The sequence below is a fragment of the Desmodus rotundus genome, chromosome 3, assembly GCF_022682495.2.
Source record: "Desmodus rotundus isolate HL8 chromosome 3, HLdesRot8A.1, whole genome shotgun sequence".
NCBI classification, from domain to species: domain Eukaryota; kingdom Metazoa; phylum Chordata; class Mammalia; order Chiroptera; family Phyllostomidae; genus Desmodus; species Desmodus rotundus.
In genome coordinates, this window is record NC_071389.1 from 58,797,071 (window position 1) to 58,821,597 (window position 24,527).

The 24,527-nt window shown below is 37.0% G+C and overlaps 1 protein-coding gene across 21 annotated transcripts in view; it reads left to right on the top strand.

Moving 5' to 3' along the window:
- Window positions 1-24,527, top strand: part of ADGRL2 (adhesion G protein-coupled receptor L2) — a 259,736-nt gene that overhangs the window by 151,349 nt on the left and 83,860 nt on the right. The gene's annotated exons all lie outside the window — the stretch shown is intronic.

Below are 24,527 nucleotides of genomic sequence, written 5' to 3' on the forward strand. Positions count from 1 at the left end.
CTAATTGATATAAACAAGAATACTTTCTACAGTATATTTCTGGTCACAAAAACATCACCAGACATCTCCTGAAAGACCCCAACCCCTCCTAATGCTAAACATTGAAATAAATGTGAGCTATACATACATTTAAGGAAGATGAATAAACACAAGGTAACTACTTTCGAGCCCGCTTATTCCAGTTCTGGGTGGTGGGTGGCTGAGGTCTGTCCCTGGCATGGTACGACCCCAGCCTGGACAGGAACAGAGTGCCCTTCCGTTGCAGAGCACACTCACACCTGCCCTCACTCCGACGGGGACCATGCAGACGCGCCAGTTCACCTCATGTGCGCATCTTGGGGATGTAGGAGGAAACCAGAGTACCCAGAGAAAATTCACACAGAGCTGGGAGGACGTGCAAACTCCGCGCAGACAGTGGCACCGGCAGGGGATCCGCTCCCCACCCTCCCCTTCATCAACAGTAAAATTAAACTATTCGAGGACCTGCTGTATTTTTATTTTTTGTCTTTTTTTGAGAGTTCCAGCAAAGTTAACATTTTCTTGTAATAGATAGTCTCACTTTAAGATGACATAAAGTGAGGTATTTCTTAGTATTGACTTTCAAACTAAAAAATGTTTGCCTTTATCTCTGCATCAGAATTTATTGCTTCAATTGAGATGACTAATGTGGCATGACATAGTACTTATGGGCATAGTCTAGGGCCAGAATGTTTGAGCATGAATCTCAGCCCATTTAGCCTTAAACAAGAGTCCTTCCCTATTCATGACCTTGGGCCAGTTAATCTGTCTATGCCTTGTTTTACTTACGTTTAAAATGAGGATGATAATAGCACTGTTGGAGGATTACAGAAATTAATATTTGTGAAGCACTAAGACCCTTTTAGAAATCACTTGATATTTTTGAGGAAAAGGTTAAAGCTAGATCTTAAAAGAAATTTTGCTGCTGGCTTAAATACATAGTTATATGGATACCTTGCCCTTTAAAGTTATTGAGTGTAGCTTATCTTCTCAACAGCAATCAGAACTGTTGAAAGTGTTTAACTGTAGTTAATCACGAGTCAGGCTTGACAAAGGCAGTTTAATTGTGTTTGAAGGAAAGGAAAATCTTCTAAATTATGTTTACAGATTTCACAAACAGACCAGGAATATTTACCAAAATCTGTAATTTTCCATTTGTTTAATATATTAGAATACTATGTAGGTTTAATGAAGAGGCATTTGCAATTTTTGGTCTTAAAATTGTACTAGAATTTTGAGGGAAGTTTGTATTTTTTTCTGTTAAGCTCTGCTAGAGATTTAGGGAAGTCGTAGTTTTCCCAGTGAATACTTTTATTTTCAAAGCCCGTACTTTAGACATAGGAAGACTATTTCAGTGCCTACCTACCCTGCTTTTTCTGCCCTAATATAACCTAACAAGGTGGAGTCTCTCGTTAGGTACACAGCTTACATACTTGCTATAGGTCACACATTACACATATGCAGAAATTACTGTAACATAGACCAGAAATCTGTAAATTGACTTGACATTTTTATAACAATTTATTTGTAAATAAATAACTATTACTTTACCCAGCTCACTGAATACTGATGACATACATTTTTGGAACATGTTTCAAAATACACGAAAATATAGCAAACTATGAAATATGTTACTATGTGTATTTTTTTATAGGTTTGGAAGATAGTTTTGTTGGGGACGTAGTCTATGTATATATGAGTAGATGTCGAAGAAATATGAGACCAATTGATAGTAAGTTTGATTTTTAGATGTTAGCTTAGTTAGCATTTCTTGACTTAGTCTAAAAACAGGTTTTAGAAGATTTATTTTTACTTTTGATTAAAACATGCATTTAAAATTACTCTTTTGTTTGAAAGTTGTAAATAATTAATGAAAAATCCTTTTTACATTGCACTTGAGTCTGTTAGTTTCATACTATTTTTCTGAATTTCTTTCATTATGATGGTCCCTTTCTCACAGCAAAGGACATTTACTCGTTACTTTTCCTGAATAACACTAACACACTAGCAGATGGTCACTTTCCAAATGGTTTGTCTTCAAAAAAGAAATTAAAACGTTATAGTACCAGAGAGAGATGTTGTAATGTATCCCATTTAAATTAACAGGTTGTCCTTTTCAACTATTTTATAATCATAAAACAGCTCAATGTCACATAAAAGGCTAAAGACTGGAGTAAGTGGAATCATGGGTAATTTGAAATAAGTACAGGCCTGTGTGATTTAGAGTCCTGTGCTTGAACACACTGGGAATTACTGTTTTCTTAAAAAAGATGTACATGATATAGTATTATAGCATTTTGGTGGTATTGGATTCTAGTACAGTTGGTTCATAACAAAAATGAACAGTTTTAAAACATACATACATCCTGAAAGAAGATATGTCATTCAAAACCATTTAATTAAAACAATTTTAGCCTAACAATGAAATCAAATATGAAAATAATTAATCTGTTTCACTCTCCTACCCATGCCTCCACCCCATCAAGGACATCAAGGAAGGACCTCTACTTCTGATTGGCTTTGAGACTGTTGAATTATTTTCAGTCTAGGATTAGACTGAAAGTATCATTGTAGGACTAGAAATACAACATATAGAAGAATAGATTCAGTCAGTGTGTTTAGGAAATATCTGGAGAAACTGAACCATTCTCAAAATGCAGGCTTGTTATTGAACAAAGAGGAAAATTCTAAAAATACTTAGGAGTAAATAAAGACACTGGAATTTATCCCAGTTAAAAAAATAATTTGTTTCAATCTCTCTCTGTGGCTAAATAGCCCCTAAATACTGTCTTTGAGCAGACACTTGGCTCTGGGCTATCATTCCTTCATCTAGAAAGGACATTAGATAACTCTTAAGTCCTTTATGAAAACTTTATCACTATTGGATTGGTGAGTAGTCACTCAACCCAGAATAAGATGTTTAAAATGCACTTGCTCAGGGTATATCTGTCATGAAGCACAAAGGAGTTCTTACGATGACTCTTATTCTTAACTAGTAAAAAATGAAGTGTTACAGAAACTCAGGTATAAAACAATGAATTTGATTTTTAGTTCTGATTACTAGCACTGTAACAAAAACAAGTTCTATAAATATGCTGAGATTTCTTTGATTCCTAATCTGAACAAAGGAAATAATAATTTTTCAAGTTGCCCTGATGTTTTGCCTTTTTCATAGAGTGCTCATTTGAATATCTCTATGGGTGCCCTTGTTGGAATGCTTTCCAGCATGTTACTCAAGCCTCGTGTATCATCAGGGAAGTTATTGCTTAAGGAGTTGGATGCTCCTTGTCTACTTAAAAGACACGAAACAGTCTTCTCTGATCTGTGCAGAGATGGAAGATTAAGCCAGCCTCAAGTCTTTCTTAACTTAGATTGTTTTGTAGAACACAATTCTAAGATCCCTTAGTCCTAACACCTCAAATCCTGACTTTAACTAGTACAACAGCATCTACTGTTTTTAACGTTGTAGTGATGTTAACCTGCCCCCCCAGTAATCCTTTGGTTTCAACTGCGGTTTAACTAAGAGACACTGCTTTCTAGCAAACCCGCTGAAGGATTTTAGCCAAATATACTACTACTGCAATGTTCCACATAGATTCTAGGCTCTTCGGTATTCATCACAGTGAAAGTGAGTTTTATCTAAAAAAATTAACGGTAAAAAATACCGTTTATTCAGTAAAAAGAAATCATAATTTCTGCAAAGCATGCCCAAATAATTAGAGCTGTTTATATGGATAATGACAAAATAAATGTGAACACAGTTTGAAAAATTAGAAATGTTGTAAACATACAAGTTAACTTTATGGGTAGAAGATCACCCTGAGGGAGAGACTAAATGCCTTCTGTTTCCATGACATTTTTTAAATGAAAAAATATGGAGTCTATTTTGACAGTTCATGGGATGCTGTACTAGTCCCTTTCAACTGGTTGTGGTAGATAATGACGACCCAATTCACCTGTTAAATGGAGTACATCAACTTCTGTCCAGTGCATCTAGAGGAGCGGAATTGGGGAAACAGACCCTCGACCATTTTATATAGGGCTTTATTTTGTGAAACCCTAGTTGATAAAATGAGTTTTAACCTTCAGTTGCATAAAACTTCTCCACAAATATATTTTTTGTGAGCTTTCTCTTATATTATTTTTATTTAGCTCTATTTGGTAGTGGGTAAGATGCATCGAGTATATAATACAGTCCAAATCTTGTTGTCTCTCTTTGTTTTCAAAGTTTTAAATGTTGTGGCCATATGTTATTGACAGCAGTTTTTTCCTACTTAATTATGTCTTTTGTTGACAGCTCAAACTGTCTGTTGACTCTAGTTGGAAGGCAGCTGGCTGCATCAGTTGGTTTGTGGAACCAAAGCGCAAAATCAACCTCCCCGGTTAAGGCATACTGTGATTCACTGGGAGAGAAAGGATTTTGTCGGATACGTTGCTTTGGTCTGAGAAGTTACCCATTTCATTTTCATTATGTGTATTTTTTATGAGAACTGAAGCAGAGTTTTCTTTTTTAAAAAAGTGTTAATACTACAGCTAATATTACTTGAGTACTAAGGTACTAAAGTAATTTTGTTTCTGAGTTATTGGTTGGACCAGGAAAATTAGATACCATTATTCACTTAAGTGTCGAATTAACATAGTGAGGCCAGTAGGAACATCTGGGGTCATGTTGTTTTCACACCTATTTGGATGAGTATTGAAGCGTTGGTGTAGATTTTTGAAGAAATATAAATACCCTTCCGCCCCTCCTATTTTCAAGGACACTTCGTAGTTACTAGTTCTAAAATAAAACACAGATTGTCCTTGACTTAAAATGACTTAGCTTATGATTTTTTGAATTTACAGTGGTGTGAAAGTAATTCACATGGAGGAGAAACTATTTGGAATTTTGATCTTTTCTTGTGGTGCAACACTCCCCTGTGTGCTGGGCAGTGGCAGCACGGTGATTCTGCCCGGCTGCAGGCTGAGGAAATTGTTCTGCGCATGTGTAGGGGAGGCTAGGCTGAGCTGTGGTGTTCAGTAGGTTGCGTGTATGAGTTGTATTTTTGACTTAGGTTATTTTTCACTTACGATGGGCTTATGAGGACTTCATGTGAAAATGGGGAGAAAATACGTAACCAATAAACTTTACACTATGAGCTTTCTTATGTCCTGGCTACTTCATCTGGTAAGTCACCCTGGGTTCTCCTGATACTGCACCAGATGGGGATGCTAGATTCTCTTCTTCCAGGTAGCAGCCAGTTTAACTTTACTATTTTTCCATTCCTAATATTCTACCTGAATTCCCATAATAGTTACATTATTTTTAAATTTTTAAGTATTTTCCTTGCTTACCTGCTTAGGCAAAATACAGATTTTTTTCTTTTTTTTTTTCTTTTTTCAAATCTAAGATGCATGCTATTTTTGCAATCGGAGTTACAGGCATGGTAGAAGGGACACAATACAAGTAGGAAAATGAATAGTCTTTATTTGCTAATTTTTTACACTTACAGAAGTGTTTTGGTTGATAAGAATTTTTTTCTCTGTTTTCAGGTAAAATCATTTTTTTCACTGTTCATCCTAAGAGAACAACCCCATTTTTGTGAATCTTACCACCTTCTTTCTTCCTAGAATTATATGTTAACAGAATTCGGTTTCTTAGAGGATATTGTCGATTTTTTTTTACTAAAGTTTTACCATGTTTTTTGACCTTCCAAATAGTGTAGTTTTTTTGCCGGGTATTTTAACTTTAAATTAAAAATGGGAAAATTGACAGTGATGAAAGCTAAAATTTATTGAATGATTTCTGACTAAATACAGAGTGTGGTAAAGTAGTAGGTTTACAGTTGTTCCTATGACAGTATCTAATAATGAATAAATAATAATACAAGAATAAACTGTCTTGTATACTCAGAACTGTAACTCTATTTTTGCCCCACCCTGGATGTACTGACCAGAGCTACACACTAGGTGTGCACTGTTTCATGCACTCTCTCGACAACTCTTGTGATCAGTGTTACTATCTTTATAGTTAGGTAAGTCACCAGTTCCAGAGAAATGTGATTTATGTGTGACCCATTACTGAGTTTAAGAAAATAAAACAGAAGGAGATAAGTATAGTGAATCATGGTAGTTGTCTTGCTGTTGAAGAAGATAATTTTGATTTTCACTGTAGACTGATAGAATTAAAAACAAATTCCTAATATTGCTTTTACATTAGTAGTTGAATTGAGTAGAGGGAACTTCAAAATTAGGTGATCTAAAAATAGTGTTCCAAAATACCAAAAAATGAACTAAAATAGTATTTTTGCAAACAAGTGGAGTTATTTTAGAAAACAAAGTCTTTTTAATGGAATGTAGTTAAGAAAATCAAAATAATAAGTAATGGAAACTGTATGAAATTACAGACATAAAATTGTGAATTTTGTTTCAGGATTTTACTTTTTGATAGTTATTCTAAAAATGACTAATATAAAAATTAAAATAATGAGGGAAAAGTTAAGTAAGCCATTTTGAGCTATTAATAACATTTGGCACTGATTTTACTGTTTTACTTATATTGGGTTTATAAGTGTTAAATTTTAAATTTATGTTTTAATGTAAATATTTGTCTATATCTTTTTCAGTCTTAATATTTCATCTTTATATTCAAATATTTTTTTAAATTGAGGTTCTTATGTTAAGATATTAATGATTACTGGTTCCAACTAGGCAAAACTTTCTACAAACACAGCTTCTAAGGACTGCCAAGGTGCCTTGGTTCCATTTCTGATCTGAAGCTTGATAAGAATATCGTGCTGCTCTCTAGTTAATTACTGTCTCCGTATAGAAAAGGAACAGCTTGGAATTCAGTGTTTGTGTGGTTGCACGGCCCTGTTCAGTCAAGCTCAATGCACGTTACATGATTGACTGAGAGGAGTAGAAAATCTACTTGCTCAGTCTCTGACCAGAATGCATGACAAGGCGTGGTGTCAAAAAGGGCCGGGTGGGGATCACAGCTCTTATGGCAGAGGCAAAGTAGTTTCCGTGACTACCAGATTGAGGATTCATTGTGGTTTATTATTTACTACTTCAAAAGCTCATTCTGTGATTTAATTAAAGGTTGGGATGCCCATAATTTTCCCCCAATATGTGAAAACCCTGTTACTGTTGTTAAGATGTAACTGAAACAATCCTAAACTGATGGCACTCTAAAACAGGGACAAATTAGGCTTAACCTTAGCTTTGTGAAAGTCTAGACAGGCCCGTTTAGGGAGCAGTTAACTTAAATGGATCCTGTGTTGGGTGATGTTGTTAATCAGCACTTACTACAGACTTACGTGTGGCCCCCTTGGGGATCTTCTGAGAAGTATGGCTGCAACGAGTGCATTTCACCTTTTTTGTTGAAAGCGATTTAAACTAGTTTGTATTACAATGTATCGTTGTAGATGTAAAATACGTATTTTTGCAATTGTCTGCGTTATTATATTGCCTGAATTCAGCTTCTTAAAGTGAGTTAACCATCAGATAATTTTGTATTTCCTATGTTTTCTCTTCCCAGATATCTCTCAGATACTTATTAACTTTCAGATGAAGGTCTGAGTTGACTCCTTATTCTGCATTATTAATAATCAAATGTGATAAGCTTTTTAACATGGGGTTTTTATTTGAACAACAAAAACTGACAAATAAAAATAATTTTAAACCTTTATTGAATTCTTATTCAAAATGAATTATTTGCATGTACTCTTCCTAATTAAAATAGCATCTGCTTAGCTCATTTACATTCTTTCTGTCAGAATTTCTGCCTGAGGATTCTATATATAATTAATGTAAGAAAAACAAGGCAGTAATCCCTTGGTGGAAAACTGGTAATGGATTAAAAGAGCGTAGCTCCGAAATTCCAGGAATGTGACACACTTTCTGAGAAGGACGCACTTAGTCTTGAAGCCTAGAGATACTGCGAAGTGCCCGCCAGTGTAATTAGCCAAAGCTAGACCCTCTGAGTCTATATTGTTGCTATTTAATAGGGATTATTATAAGTAAATTCATGTGATGTTAAATATTAAAGGAGACCCATTCCTTTGTCCAGAGTAGAGCTTGGAGTATTCATTGGAAGCTTCAGGTTCTTCTTGAACCAATTGGAAGAAAACACAGAATGCACATTGAGACTGCAGACCATTTGCCTAGGCAGTGTGACAGGTGTCTCGGACTGTGACGTCTGACTGGCATTAGCTAAGCTAGTTCAGGAACTTCGGGGAATTCCTACAGTCATCCTGGATTCCCATTTCTCTATTTAAAGATTTGAACTAGACTAGTGCTTTTCAAATTGTAGATGGGCACTGAATATCAGTTTGTGAAGGCAGCATTTCAGTGGGTATGAACAGCACTTAAATGGAAGAGAACAGCAAGTAGAGCACAATATATATAATATTTTTAATGAAAGTTGTATGTGAACATAATATATTTTGTTTTGATGCATAGTAATATGCCTGTGGGATATCGTTAAAATATAATACATATAAAGAAATACTAGGATGGGTATGCTAAAAGTCTCTCCCAGTTCCAATATCCCAAAATGAAATTTCAGTTACCTAATTTTTTAAGATTGCAGTTAAGAAATACAATTTATCATGTGCAGATTATTCAGGAATAAAAAGATAAATAGAAAGGTGCAAGTCTTGTTACTCTGAGAGAATACGACCTATATAAATTTCGATTATTCCTAATTACTAAGTGTGATAATTCAGGCTTATACAAAAGCTGTGAGTCAGGCATAGAAAATACCTCATGACATTAGAATGTGTTCTTGAAAGATGAGTATGATTTGAATAATTTGGGGAACAGAACTGGGAGAGATGAGTCTGGACACGTTGGATGTGGTCAGAAAGACAAGAAGCCTTGTATGCCATACCTCGGCAGGGTGAGCTGTCAGGCCCATCACACTGATAGGATTGAATCTGCTTCTAGAAAGACAGGGGTAACTGGTGTTCAACCCAAGTACAGACAGACCGCAGGCACGGAGGCAGGGAGTTACAGGAGAGCTTTAGAAGGGCCATTCACACAATGATGAGAGTGGAGGCTGTTACGGTGAGTCAGAAACGCCTCTTAGGATCTACAGTAAATTAGTTTGACAGTCTTCACACAGCACACTCATGGAGTTTCGCTGAGTTTCTCAGCCCGTGTAGTTTCAGTTCAGTATTTTAGAAATACTGGATCAGCTTTTGGTACCATTGCAAAATACCCAAGTAAATACACGTGAAATGTTGAGTGACTGATTAAACAAAAACTATAATGAGAAAAAATGTTTTCATAGAATACTTCCAAAATTGGGCTTTTCATATAATGTAGTTAGTATACTTTTAAAATGAAAGTTCTTAGAATGAAACAATAGCAGTAGGTTAAAAATGACTTCGATGCGGTCTTTTTGTCATTTGACTCCTTCCTGGTCAGATCCTTACCTGTTTCATGTCGTGTGCTCTCAATTGTGGAGATTTTTCTATGGTGCTTTTCCTGAGGAACCTTCCTCGACATCTTTCCTGTCAAGATTATTTTCTGTCTTTTGTGAGGTTATTCCCATTTCTCTCACTGTCTGATGTGCTCCTGCCTCATCAGTCTTTTAAGACTGAGCTGCTTAAAACTGAAACTGCAGAATTTCAGTTCGGTGTATTGTGTTTTCCTTGGCACACGGCAACCATTCAGTAAGTCTTTCAGTGAAGAATATGTGAACCAAACAATGGAACTATGTAATAAAAGTAAGGTAATTAATAGGAAACTGAGTTCAAAAAATTACAAATGGAATTATCTCAAAGGAATGAAAATTTAATAATATTTGGACATATGGTAAGATACTGTTGGCGTGCTGACATATACTTATTAAGTACCTCCCTTTGTAGGTGCTGTGAATGTAGCTTGTGAACAGAGCAGGAACTGTCTGTACCTTCGTGCGGACTTTCTTTTCCATCTTTAGTCAGAAAGCATGTGACTTCACGTTACAGTGTGGTGGACACTGGGAAAACTTCGTAATTGTACCTGAGGAAATAGTGGAGTTACTTACTAAAGATAGTTACATAATTTTTGTTACTAAAGTTACTAGATTTTTTACAACATTGTATCTCTTATTTTTGCAGACCATATAACACATATAATACATTGAGTCTGAAAAAGTAAATGGTAAGAATATTTAGAAATAGTGAGTACGTCTGATTATTTTGTTAAGGTAAAATTGATAGTAAAGTAAAAATAGAAGACCAAGATATAGGATCCTTGGCAAGATGCCAATCCCTACATAAAAATATAGGCAGTAGTTTTTCATCTTCATAAAGCGCACCCCAACAGGTTCCTCCTAAAAGCTTTATATGGATTATTAGGAAAACTTTCTCTGTAGCTCCCTATGTATAGAGTAATCTGGGGGGGGGTTGTTTGTTTGCTCATTTGTTGTTCGATATGCACAGAGGACATATCCTTATAGACTGCCAGTACGTTCTTCTTACAAAGTAATGTCTGGGCAAGCATCTTTGTTCAGAGATAATGATACGGAATTTTATTATGATGATTAATTTATTCAACAAACTGACTTTGTACTAGAGAGCGAAAGCAAAGGTCACCGAGGCAATAAATCAAGATACAGAAACCTTTAGTCTGTTGTTTGAAACCTACAGATGTTTTACAGTCTTTGATCTTTCGGTTTGGGCAATTAAAAATGCTGACATCTGAATTGCATAGTAATGTTACATGTAATGAAGTTGCATCATCATTAAAATGTTTGTTACTAACTCTTGGATAACTTTGACATTTTGCCTATCAGAATTTCAAATAAAAATGTCTACTTTTATAATATACATTGTAACTAGATGAGGGAATTACGTGTTCATATATACAGTTTACAGAATAAGTTTAAAATAACCTATTGGAAATCTATGAAAAAATTATTTGTGTCCCTTTAAATGTGCATTTGGTGGATTTAATTTAAATGCCTAGGAAAGATTTGTTAGGATTTTAACAATACCCATGGTAAAATAGGCTAAAAGGGTGCTGAAGTGAAATGGCCTGGAATCTCCAAAATTAAATACAGACAGAACTTGACAAGTTAGCATGGCATAGTGAGAGGAGCATTAAAGGCTGTCTTCTGACTCCTTTTTTATCAATGTGACCTTGGATGATGAATCTGAATAGTCTCCATTTTGTGGGCTGTAAAATTAACATTAAGTTAAGCACTTATATAACCAAGTACTGAGCTTGGGATAAAAACAAGAGTGTTTATTCCTGCTTTCAAGGAATTTTTAGTCTTCAAAGGAAGAACATACAAGTACTTAAGTTTGAAGCCATGTGGTAAGTGCAGAAAATGTCCATGTTGTATTGTCATAGTTAGAACTCAGTTTAAGAGCTGAGGTTGGTAAGAAGGGTTGGGTATGTGGTCAGAGAAGACACCTCATACAGAAGGGATTTCTCCTGTTCTCTGATCTTAAAAAGGGAAGGGTAAGACTCCAACTAGCAGCCAGGTTATTCTGTGGATTCAGCCAGGATCATTGTGATAATTAAGTAAGATAACGTACCCTATGTGTAGAATATTCTAAGTTACTGCACATCCCTGTCTTTTTTCCTGACCCATGGTCCAGTGTACTGTGTGCCTGTGTGCACATGTGTACCCACTCCCCATTGGCACAGGACGTTGGAGTCCTCAAAGTGTAGGGAACAGAGACGGGAGCAATGAGGACTAGCTGATCTCTAATGACCTGTAATTATGATTTCGTAATCTGAAAATCATCTGCATATAATGAGTTATTCAATTACATCTGGTTGATAATTTACCAATTAGGCTGTTTCCTTATTTCACTGGAGTTGGAATCCAGAACTTAAGCAATGGTGTCATATGTACCACTTTTAAGAAGAGTCTGCTGGCAAAATTTAGCACTTACAGTTGCCAAGCACTGTTTTGAAGACTTTAAAATGCAGTGATTTATTTAATCCTTACAAAATCCTGTGAGACACAGGAGTTATTATTTTCCTGATTTTACAGATAGGGAAGCTGAAGTTCAGAGCTTTACCTCTGCACAGTATCACTCAGCTAGGAAACAAGCACCTAGGTTCAAATCTAGATGGTCTATGCTGAACAGTGTACATTTGCAAAATACCATGTGGTTCAGAAGTTCCTAGAAATAGCCTTCTTGTCCCAGAAGACCAAGACTTTGAAGGTACTGCAGCCAAGAACCGAGTTTTAAAGAACACAGGAAACAAGCAAGCACATTAGCCAGCCTGTGGGAGATAAGTGGATACTTTGCCACAAGTTAATGCAGCGGACAAGCTTGCCAGAATACTGTTGCAGAGCAGGGCAGAGCAGAAACTGGAAATCAGAAGTCCGAAGATGAGATGCAGAGAGCATCTCACTAAATGGTAGGAGTGGTTCTTTGTTTGCACATTCTTGGGGCATCCTTAAGACTATGGATGAGTCTTTGGCTCTTTGCCTTTTCTGTAGAACTCAGTGCACAAGAGTAGTGGGTGTGAGGCACCACGATAACCCACAGTGACCCCTCCTTTAATGCTTTTCTCTGAAAAACCTAACATTTATTACAGTGATTTTGGGAGTCTTAGGGCACATAATTTGTGACCTAAGTGCAAAAGTTATCATCTCATCTCTGAATCAAGCCTGCTTTTTACATTAGTTTCTTGATAGTTTTATACTGTATCTTCTGCTCCAGAAGGCTTTCAGAGGAGGGAGCTCATGACCCCGAAGTGGGGTAGGGGAGGGGAGAAACTGAGCATGCTGGAGGGAATTCCAGATGGGGGGAATGGTATGAAGTAAGTTACGAAGGCACGGATGCACAGTTAGATTGTGCATAAATGTGTAAGACTCAATTAGTGTAAACAGATTAAATTGGTACATTTTTATGAATTATATGGAACAAATGAATTTTCTACATAGCACCTTGGTGTCACAGGTACTATTTGCTTCTTTTTTAAAATATGAATATTTAATTCCGTAAAAATAGGTCACTCACCCACCTTTCGGCAAGTAAGGGTGAACACACAAACATCAGCAAAGTGGCAACCTTGGGGTGTACTGGGAAGAAGCCGGAGTTGGGGGGAATTTTGGAACAAAGGGCAAGGAGGACATTACGAGGAGAATACTAGGGTGTAGCAACACTGACTCAGACAGGGCCTTTTCTCTTGCAGCTCCTTATACCGTGAGTGACCCGTGAACAATATGAAGGTTAGGGGTGTGGACCCCACGTGGTAAAAAATCAGTGTATAACGTGTGACTTCCCCAAAACTTCACCGCTAATAACCTGCTCTTTGGAAATGTTACCAATAACAACACAGTTAACAAATATTTTGTGTTTATATGTATTATATACTGCATTCTTACAATACAGTAAGCTAGAGAAAAGGAAATTTTATTAAGAAAATCACAAGGAAAATATATTTTATAGCATTTATTGAAAAAAATCTGCATATAAGTGGACACAGGCAGATGAAACCCATGTTATTCAAGGGTCAACTGTCATTTGTTAGAAGGTGTAAAACCAGACGCTGGAGCTGCCGAGCGGCCTCCGCACCCCGGGCGTCTGGAGGGAGCGAGCAGGAAGGGTGGCAGTGGGTAGTCTGTGTAGGGTCAGGCTTACACCCTTGGATTCCCCACCATGCTGTTTCTTAGTTCCCTTGATGCTCAGCCGGGAAGTCAAATACGAGAAAGGGTGTAATTTCAACTCTGCGGAAAAGTAGTATTAGTTTCTTTTTAAGGCAACACCTTATAACTTTACAGTGTCCCATTTAAATTCTCCCTCTATCCCTCCCTCTCTCCCTGAATGTTCAGGTGACACAGATTTGAAAATAGTTGAGTGTATTCTCTGGAACCTCATCTTTTCATTAAAAATGCAACCGAAAAAGAGAAAAAAGGAACAAACCTCAACCTCAGAGCACAAAAATAACACCAAAGCCACCCATGAAATCAAAGTCGTAATGTTGTCATTTGAGAAATTATTTGATAACCTTCCTATCATTTGGGGAAATGGTTTCTGATTTACCTTATAGTAGCACAGTTATACCATAGTTTTGTGAGTCATCCCTTTGTTTCGGGGAGGGCTTTTTCCATTGAGCAGGCTTTCTGTGGTTTGTAGCAGCAGTGGAGTTGCTTCCGACGAGAGGATCGTTCGTTTCTGTGGCTTGTTCCGGAGTCTAGTGGAGGAATTAGAATGAGCTAAGGACATAAATCCAACTGGATAAATGAATGAGCAGTGTCTGGGTGCCATTACGAAAGGTGTTTGTAAGAGGTTAGAAATGCTGTTTTCTGTTGGGTGGTGATTTTGATTATTTTGACTTTGCGTTTTGAAGAGAAATTCACAAATGGGCTCACTACAGCATTTGGTTTCACTCATTTTGTCATTTTACAGTTTTTAATTGGTCCAGGAACATTGAGAAAAGTAATAGCACAGTAGTGCATTGTTGACTGGAGTAACTTTTTAAACATCCTCTCACTTAGTGAGTTGTTCCTGTAACTCTGTATATGTTTCAGAAGTTTATCTTTACAACTGTTTATGAGAGAAAAATAATCTGCATCGGTAAAGGAAGAGTCTTACGTTAGTAGTGACAGTTTGGATTTGGGTTTAAAAATTTCATGTATGTAGCATAATTTAGAATAAAATTCTAAGCATTGTGTAGGGGGAAAGGGGAAATTAAAAAAAAAACTCAGCTTAGGTCTAGTTATTTTTTGAGGTGGGAAAGTACTTCAGTAAACATTTTATTTTATTTATTTTTTCTTCTAGAACCATGTTGGAAAATGCCTTCTTTAGCAGAAAAGGCTTTCTATGATCTCTGATAGGTATTACTGTGTGTAGTTTTAAAAAAAATTGTCCTAACTTCACGAATGGGTCTTTTGAAGTTTGGGGGAAAGAGTGACTTAAAGCATAGAGGAAGAAAGAGAAAATTTCTCCCTTCAGTGGGAAAAAGGTTAAATATCTGACACTTTGTAAATGATCTAATTGTTAGTGTGGGTAACAGTTTGTGAAAAGTCAAGGTATAAGAGTTGAGACTGGTGTCAGGCTGGCTGAATCTTTCCAACCTGAAGTGAGAAGTAACTACCTCCTGCATATGGAGATAGAAAGCCTTTCGCTTCTAGGGCTTTCATTCATTTGAATCAGCTGTGCTTGCACGTGATCGCGTTTCCATTCCTGTTTGGGATTGAGTGAGATGAGTGGGTGGTTCCAGTGCAGTTTCAATGAAGTTAGCTCAAATACATTTTAGACTTGGTGTTGAGGAAGCCATTTGTTACACTGGTAACTTCTTTACACTTTTAGAGATCATTCTTGCCAAATGAAAGTTAACTGACATGAAAATCTTGTATTCATATACATTGTCGTTCCTCTTGTGATTAGACTTAAATGTACCTTTTAAAGATGAAATAATGAAAATATTTAAAAATGAAATGATGGTTCATAATTTTGTGTGAATTTAAAAAACTTTTTCTTGTTTATATTTAAAGATAATAAGGCATTAACAAAAAGTCTTAGAATCTGAATTTTGATTCTCTCAGATCTGGGAGAACTGCCTGGGGAATACTTTAGTGAGGTCGCCACCTCTAACTAGCCTTATTCGTCAGACTAATTAATACAGCAAAGGAAGAGAATGTTTTAGCCAGTATGGCTTTGAGGGTGACTCACTGGATGAGGGGACAAGTCTCCTATTTTTGCATTTTTGTTTCTTATTTAACCTCTTTTAAGAACAAACATTCCAAGGTTGAGTGTGGTCAGAGAAGCTATGGAATTTCCGGTAACAGAAGAACTGCAAAAAAAATAAAATTGTGAAAAGATTGTATTAATGATCACTATGGAAGTAGAAATAAGTTGTGCCAGAGGAAATAATGAAATTGATGTTTTGTTACTTTGAGATTATTTTCAAATTTTGTTGTTGTTATCAGTGAATAAATTATGCAGAATTAGTTAAGAATTTTAATTTCATGATACAGTGTGAATGACTTTGGAAATTGCATGTCTGATAGCAACTACTTAAAGTTAAACTGGTTTTAACTACTTATAAAAATAATAAATGGAAGAATATTCCCTGTTTTTCTGAAGGAAGTAAAAAGAGAGGGGGGTTAAGTTGCTCTTCTGGTTTTTGTGATGCTTTTATGTCACTAAGGACCTCAACTCCTGGATGATTTTGAACTTCAGCAGGTCAGTCATTTAAGGGTGCATTTCATAGTTAAGTCCCACTGATTTGGGGATGTCATCTTTGTTATATTTTTGGTCACCTGACATCTGAATTTTTAATACGACATTTTCTTAGCTTAAACCTCAAAACTGGAAACTTCAAAGCCAACATATTAAAAGATAAAATTGTCGTGTGTTTTCCTCTCTCCCATAAAAAATATTTTCATTTTGTATTCTTGGGTATATTGGATATCTTTTTGTGTAAGGAATTAAAGTATAAAATATGAGATAACATTAAGTAAAATGGGCGTGCCTACTATGTGCCATGCACCCTGCTGAAAACAAAGAATACGAGAGTGAACTGGACTCACTCCTTTCTACTGAGCCGCTCAGAGTTCAGTAGGGGAGGACTGCGTAAGTAAAGACAACCTTAGAGTATGTTACCTGCTCTGGTAGAGAGGGTCGTAGTTGTTCAGTCACTTAGTTTATCGTACATCCATTTATTTAATGTGCCTTTATTTCATGCCCTCTATAAAGAGAGCAGTGTGAACGGACTCTATTAGGTTTGGGCATTACAATGGTCATCCAGAGAGGTAAGATACCTTTCTTCCAGGAGAGCTCTCTTTTCATGTAAGTGACTCCGGCACAGGGATCATTGTCATTTTTGTCCGTTGTTATATCCCAAGTATCTAGAAGGGTCCCAGGCATGTAGTAGATCCTCAATAAATACTTACTAGAAGAAAGCAAATAGATAGCCCACCCCTGAGCTCAGATTTTCCTTTCCCCATTCTTAGGGAAGCCTTGAGCTGGATTTTGGAGAGTAATTATTGTCTAAGAGAAAAATGTGTAAAATATTCTGTGCAGAGGGAATATCTTAAACATAGTCACTGAGTGGTAATTCACTATTTTTTCCTAAAATAAAGGAGATCGGAATTAAGTATTATATTTGTGACCTTGGAAGAAGTTGCAGTTACATGCTAAGACTATTGATAGCCTCTCTTTGTGGCAACTATTATTTTTAACAGACATGCTTATTAGGAATTTTTCTGTTAGAGTTTAGAATTAAACTGATAGTATTTTATAACTTTTAAATTGCTTTATTTTAATGGCACTTGTGAATTATTAATCAGTGGTTTACAAGTTTTTTTAGTGGAGAGATTAATTTCTTTTTAATGAGGAATTTAATCCCAAAAATGTCTAGAAGGACTCATATACTTTCTCCCTAAAATATCAAGAGGATTTCAGAAGTAGTAATATTCGAACCTAACTACTAATGGCTTTCTAAAAATAAATTTTTACCTTTGAGTGACAAAATGTGTCCAGTATTTTGTTACTTAGTGAATCCCAAGAAACCCTTGTTATTTCTGCAATTGGATTTAATTATGCATTCATTTTTGCATCAAGCGTTTATTTGTTAGGAATTTTTTGTGTATGCCAATTTAATTCACACTATTTCTTATGTAGATTGATTTTGCTTAAAACTAAATATTCTTCTTAGAAAACAATTTGTTTGAAATTCTTCACAATTTAAAATATATTCAAAAATAAAAAGAAACAGCTTGTAAATAAATGACCCAAGAAGCCAAGGCATATCTATCACCTGTGTATAGTGAGTTGATTATTGCGTAGTTACACGATCATAAAGTGAACATTTTCTTTTACACGCACTTTGTATTTCTGTAAGGATTTGATTGGTGTTTCATGCTCATAACCAGGCTTACTTACACTCAAATTGCTACATTTTCAAAGTCTGTGTTCTTAAGCTGGAAAATGGCATTGCATTATTTTCTTTATTCTTGGTGTGAAAACAAAGTCAAAGGCAAAAGTAGGTTTTGTTTTTCTCTCTCTCTCTTTCCAGTGTCATAATTCAGGCTCCTCACATAACACTGACAGGTTAAAAGGATCGTAATGTTAATGAGGAAAAAGATGTTTTAGACTTATAAAGTTATTTCCTAAATGGAGTAATAGGGTAACTAGAACACTAGAGTGACAGTCTGCAAACCCACACAAAATAAGTTTTTCACAGGCTATATACAAAGAAACATTCAGTATACAAAGACAAGTTTTATCACACGTCCTTGATTTTTTTCAGTTTGATGACTTCATGAATAGGCAGAGATAAATGAACAAGGTAAACTACTAGTGAAACATTTTTCCCTTTTAGGTTTGCTTTTCACATTCTCTTTTCATTGCAATTCTAATGAATTGGAAATAAGTTTTCCGGAAGCTTGTAAGCTAGAGTTCAGCTTGGCTGAAATCATGTCCCCTCCTTATTAAGTATTTTTCTCATTTCCATTTTAGGAAGAAATCTCATTAACATACATAAACAGGAATAAGGCAGAGATTTCACATGCCAGCACTGGTAATAGACTGTGGCCTGAGTTAATGTTTCAGGGGAGCTGGAAGTCACAGCCCAGTCCCACAGAGGTCTCTGATAATCAGAAGTCACGGTGCTCACCGGAACCTTGACGGCATGAACACTAGCATCCCTGACAGGCTTCAGTTCCAAGTAATTAAGAAAAACAGTACCAGAAAAGCTGAAGTTTTTACATTACAGCTTAATAAGAAGACTTTTATAGGAGTGTGTGATTTTACAGAAATGTGCAAACAGCAGACCGAATGGAGACGATGTTAGAAAAGCAAAATGTTCCCAATCAAGTCTAAGCTTATAGCAGCATGTACTATTTATTGCCACAGCAGCATATTTTCTTGCAAAAATGCTCATAAACGATGCGAAATTCAGTGACAGAATTCCAATTCTGGTCTCACAAACTCCCATCTGGTAGCAGTGCATCTGTTTATTAGGAGTTATCCCCTGAATGTGAATGATTTCTGGCCTAAGTCACTGCACCTGTTGCTGGAAGGTATTTATTCCAATCGCCAGCCTAAAGCACAGAGAGTTATTGCTTGACATTTTATAGCTTGGGGGGAAAAATTGTCTTTTCAAAATCATTTGTTCAGAGTGGAGAAAATGGAGCAAAACAGCTCATTTTACTCTGAGCACCGCTCTCTGGCAGTATTCGCATTGGCACAGCACAAAGCTGTGGTATTGATTTTTTTGCTCCCAGGGCCTCCCACAAGTTTTTTTCTTCAATTGTCAGGGCTGCAAGACGGATTGGATTACACTTGTTGGGACGCTTATTTTTTTCTTTGCTGAAATAGATGTAAGTTGAACATACATCTTGGAATAAATGTCAGTAGTACTGTGAATAAAAGGCTTTAATTTGGAATTTATGTTGACTGACCAACTTCATCAAATACTTGGCCACCAGGCACTGTTTCCCTTTCTGCTCTTCTTTCTCTAAGACTAGAAGCACGCAGTGTACCCTAACTATGCCCTCTGCAAGGAGTCCCCAAACCTGCTGCTGATTGTCATTATCATTTGGAGAGGCATCGAAGTGACGTGGAGCACCATGGAGCACCTGGGAACTGAATTACTAGGCCTCAGACCTTCATTTCACTCTTACTGGATTTGTGATCGTGGAAAATGTGATTTTTCCATGCTTCAGTTTCTTCTTCTGTAAAATGGTCATAGGAACCATAATACCTCTCGCGTACAATTGTTCTGAGAAAATAGAGTCAGTAATTATTAGTCATCTGTGGAGGAACTCCTGGTGATGGTGCGTGACCCAAGTGGCAAATCCCTCTCGCCGTTTGGGATGAACCTGGAAAGAATTGTCAACAACCACCACTTTAGGGCTCTGGAAACTAGACAAAACCGTGTAAGAAATTGGGGGCATTTAGTTATGAAAAGCTGGCAGAACTTGTGGTGTGAACTGTGAAGTTAAAACCTGTCAGCCTGGGCTGCTACTGTCCCCACCCCACCCTGCAACTCCTTAGATATGCATGTCCTTTTGGTCCTTTCAGTAGGGTAAGACCGGCCTTGAAATTCACTGACTTTGCTGCCAGGGAAAAGTGGCTTGGTTTGGAGTGCAGGGTGGGAACCCACGCCTAGTGGTGTTGTCAGTAAAAGCAGTGAACACTGCGGAAAACTGATGGGGAAAACCCACAGCTCTGCCTGAGGTTGTGGTCCCAGGTGGGGAGACCGGAGGGCCAGTCTGAAACATAACCAGGAAAACTTGGAAATGAAAGAGCCCGAAGTTCTCTATGCTTTCTTGAGAAACTGGAAGCTATATACATGTGTTGATGAGAAAAATAACCCAGGCTGACTTGACCATGTCCTGGATTCTGCACACTCGCCCAACACACACTCAGATGGTGCTGCAGGGGTTAGAGATCATATTATGGGTTCCTGGTTCTTGTGAAAAATCTCTGTTCAGTCATTGCCCGATCACTAAGCTTTGCGGGGTTAGGGGTGATCCCAAGGAAGCCAGGTGAGAAAATAAAAATCAGAATTACAATAATAACAGCAGCAGTAACAAAAATAGGAGTGACATAGGAGCTGCACACTATGAGGGAGATGAATTCTGCAGATTTAAATCCAATCATGATACTAAAAAGAAAATATCTCAACAGCAACTGTTCTCGGGGGAAAGAGATCTGAATCAAATGTTCCTAATACTGTAATATTTTAAATGTCTGTTTTTCAACAACAAAATGTTAGAAAACATGCAAACAAACTGGGAAGTTGACCCATACTCGGGAGAAAACTCATTCAATATAAACTTCCTCTGATGTGGGCCCAGACCTTAGGTTTAGCAGATAAGCATTTCAGAGTGCCTATTAAGAATATGTTAAAAGATTAAAATAAAATGTTAGAGAATTAAGGGGAAATATGATGACAATGAATGAAAAATAAACCCAATTTTATTTATTTATTTTTCTATAATCCCAATAGAAAAATAAAAACTATTTTATAAAGGCCCTGGAGCAATTCTTGGCACATCTTAGTTATTATATATCAGTGTGCTGCAAATAAATTCATGTTTTCCTCCCCCAGAACACATATTTTAGCTTCATCTGAACCTAAAGATTCTGATTGAATAGGTCTGGATTAGGGCTTGAAGATCTGTCTTTTTAAAAACATTTACCAGATAACTGATGCAAAAGTCATGTTTCAGTATCAGTTGTGTAGTCTTGGCAAATTATTTGTAAAAATAAACAGTTAAGAATTACTTCATGTCACAAAATGGAATACTACGCAGCAGAAAGAAAGTAGGAACTCCTACCCTTTGCAGCAGCATGGATGGATCTGGAGAGCATTATGCTAAATGAAATAAGCCAGGTGGTGAAAGACAAATACCATATGATCTCACCTATAAGTGGAACCTAATCAGCAACACAAACAAGGGAGCAAAATACTGTCTAGAACCAGAGACATGGAAATAAAGAACAAACTGACAATGACCGGAGGGGAGGGGGGGATAACGGGAAAAGAGGGAGAAGGGTTGTCAAGGAACATGTATAAAGGACCCATGGACAAGCTAAAGTGGGGTAGGATTGAAGATGGGAGGTGGAGGTGGAAGTAATGGGGTGGGGGAGAGTGGTGAGGGTAAAATGGAGACAAGTGTACTTGAACAATAAAAAAAGGGGTTACTTCATGTGCAAAAAAAGAAAGTGTGATTAAGAGATAGCGGCCCTACTTGTGATAGTTTCTTCCATTTGACTTAGTATATAAGTCATTAGTGTGTAGGAAAGGGGATAAATAATGTTTAGGAATCAGTTTTGTGCTTTTTCATAAGTTTTACTTAGTGAAAATACTGAATTTTTTAAATTAATATTAGTTGCAATGTTTTTATTTTTAAGCTATGCTGCTCCACAATTTTATGTCACTTATTTGAATTTCCACATAGCTTTTGCGTCAGAAATAAATGTCCTTTCTGATGCCCTGAAATATTTCAATTAAAATAAATATAATAAAACTAAGCTGGATTATTGGTGAAGGCAGTACAGTCCAGTATCTGGAAAATGGAAGAAAGCAATTTTTTAAAAAGGATTTTAATTTATTTTTTGAGAGAAGGGAAGGGAGGTGGAAAGAGAGGGAGAGAAACATCCATCAGTTACCTCTCTCTTGCACACCCCCAACCCAGGACCTGGCCCACAACCCAGGCACGTGCCTTGACTGGAAATGGAACCAGCAACCTTTAGATTCACAGGCCAGCACTCAGTCCACTGTGTCACACCAGCCAGGGCAGAAGAAAGCAATTACATATATACGTGTGTATGTGTGTGTGTGTGTGCAGTCTGTCCGAAAAAGTCCAGCCATTGTTAATATAAGGAGAATGGTTTGTACAACATCAATATAACCTGGCAGCCAAGGAAAATGGACTGGACTACGCATGTGTGAACAATGACAAACTTCGAAGTGGGGGCTGTAGTGTACACATGCTCACCATTGAGTGAGCGTGTGTACTGTGTGGCCTTCATATTCAAAATGACTGTGCAAGTAAAGCAAAGAATTTGCATCAAATTTTGCATTAAGCCTGAACATTTCTCTGCGGAAACTGTTCGGATGATTCAGAAGGCCACAGCTATGGGTATCTGGCAGCTTCATCACTGACAACATGCTTGCTCATGCATTATGTCTCGTGCAGAAGTTTTTGGCAGAACATCAAATCACCCAGGTGACTCAGCTCCCCTACAGTCCAGATTTGGCGCCCTGCAGCTTCTGGCTTTTCCCTGAACTAAAATTACCTTCAAAAGGGAAGAGATTTCAGACTGTCAATAAGATTCAGGAAAATATGACAGGGCAGATGATGGCGACTGGGAGAACTGTGTGAGGTCCCAAGGTACCTGCTTTTAAGGGACCTGAGGCGTCATTGTCCAACGTACAATTTTTCTTGTATCTTGTATCTTTTTCAGTAAATGTCTGTTTTTCATAACACCGGCTGGATACTTTCTGGACAGACCATAGTATATAAAGTTGATTTACGAACTTGGAGAAGTTCATATATAAGTTCTCAGAAAGGTTGGCCTATTTTCTGTTTGTCTTGACATTTTCCCAGCTCAGTTTCACTATTTCTTTTTCGTTGATAGTGCACCTCTCCACATACTTTTACTAATCTCCTAAGTCCATAAACCTTCCTAGTGAAAACTTAACAGGTCTGGGGTTTGCCACAATCCCCTACAGATTTCTGTGCTCCAAATTGTGTCCTTTCCATCCCTCTTCATTTCAACTACACCTTCCGTTTTCTCGGTAAAACTGAGAGGGCAGCCAGGTTTGAGATTTGCTAATTTTCTAAATCATACTCATGTGTAACCCAATAACCCTTTTGTATAATTATTTTCGTATTATAAAGAGAATGCGCATTTATCCAGGCGACTTCATATTTCACTGAATTAGTGAGAGGCATCCAGCAGTGAAAGTTAAACAGAGCAAGGTTTTGGCTTTGGCTTGCCCTGAATGCCGCCCAGCTCTTCAACTGGAAGTGTGTATTTTAGAACAGACCACTTCTGAGGGCCGGTGTTTTTCAATAAGAAGGAGTAATTCCTGTGATGCAGAGGAATTACAGGATAGAAATAAGAAAAAGATACCAAAGTCGTTGCTAACATTTTGTAACAGGAAATGCATAGGTGGCGATAGGTTATCCGACGGAAATGAAAAGGCATTGAGGCAGTGTAGGACAAGTTTTCGACGTGGCAGCTAACCACTGCGGAGCACGCCAGCTTGGCCAAGATGTGCTTCTCCCACACACACTTCTCCTTGGCTGTCCTTGTTCCTTTTCTGCTTTTACCTTTTCTCCTGTGCTCTGTTACTACTTTGGGACCTGTGGTTGAAAAATGATTAAACTTAAAATTCTAATCTTTACTTTGGGGAATTTTTACAGCATTTGCGAACAGTGGTCATCTATACTCTGCCTAATGCAATATGCATAAAATCACACAGGTGTTTTTAGTTAGGCACTTATATGTACATTATCTCAATTTAGAGTCACACAGGTAGAAAAAGTAACATCACAGATGTGTTTTAATCTCCATTCTGCAGGTTGACAGAACTGAACCTTCCAGACCTTTACCCTTTCTGGGTGTTTCAACCTGCTGGACTGTCTTGGAGCACTGCTGGCTCCTTTGAATGCCCGTCTGCTGATTTTTGTCAGCTTTAAATAAAATGTATATAAATTGAAATATTATTGTGCCATAATATGTTACTGTTATAGTGACTTAGTTACTTTGGAGGGAATCTGCTGAGACAAAAGTATTTAAGATAATGCTACTAGCAAGAATTAATATGTCTACATTACGTGAGACCATAAGACCGATGTATAGCAGAGTTTTTATTCCATTGCATAAATGAAAACTGCTTCTTGATTAGTTGTTACATTCCATATTTGTAAAACTAGTCATTGATCAAATTTGGCATTTTTATGTAATTTAGCTCAAAAAGAACCACTTAGTTTCTGATTGTGACAGATTATACAGGAAGTATGTTGTTTAATTTTAAACTGTCTTATTAAGGTGAACAGTTCAGCCAAAGGGGTCTGTGTATGTGTGTTTAATAAGAAATTC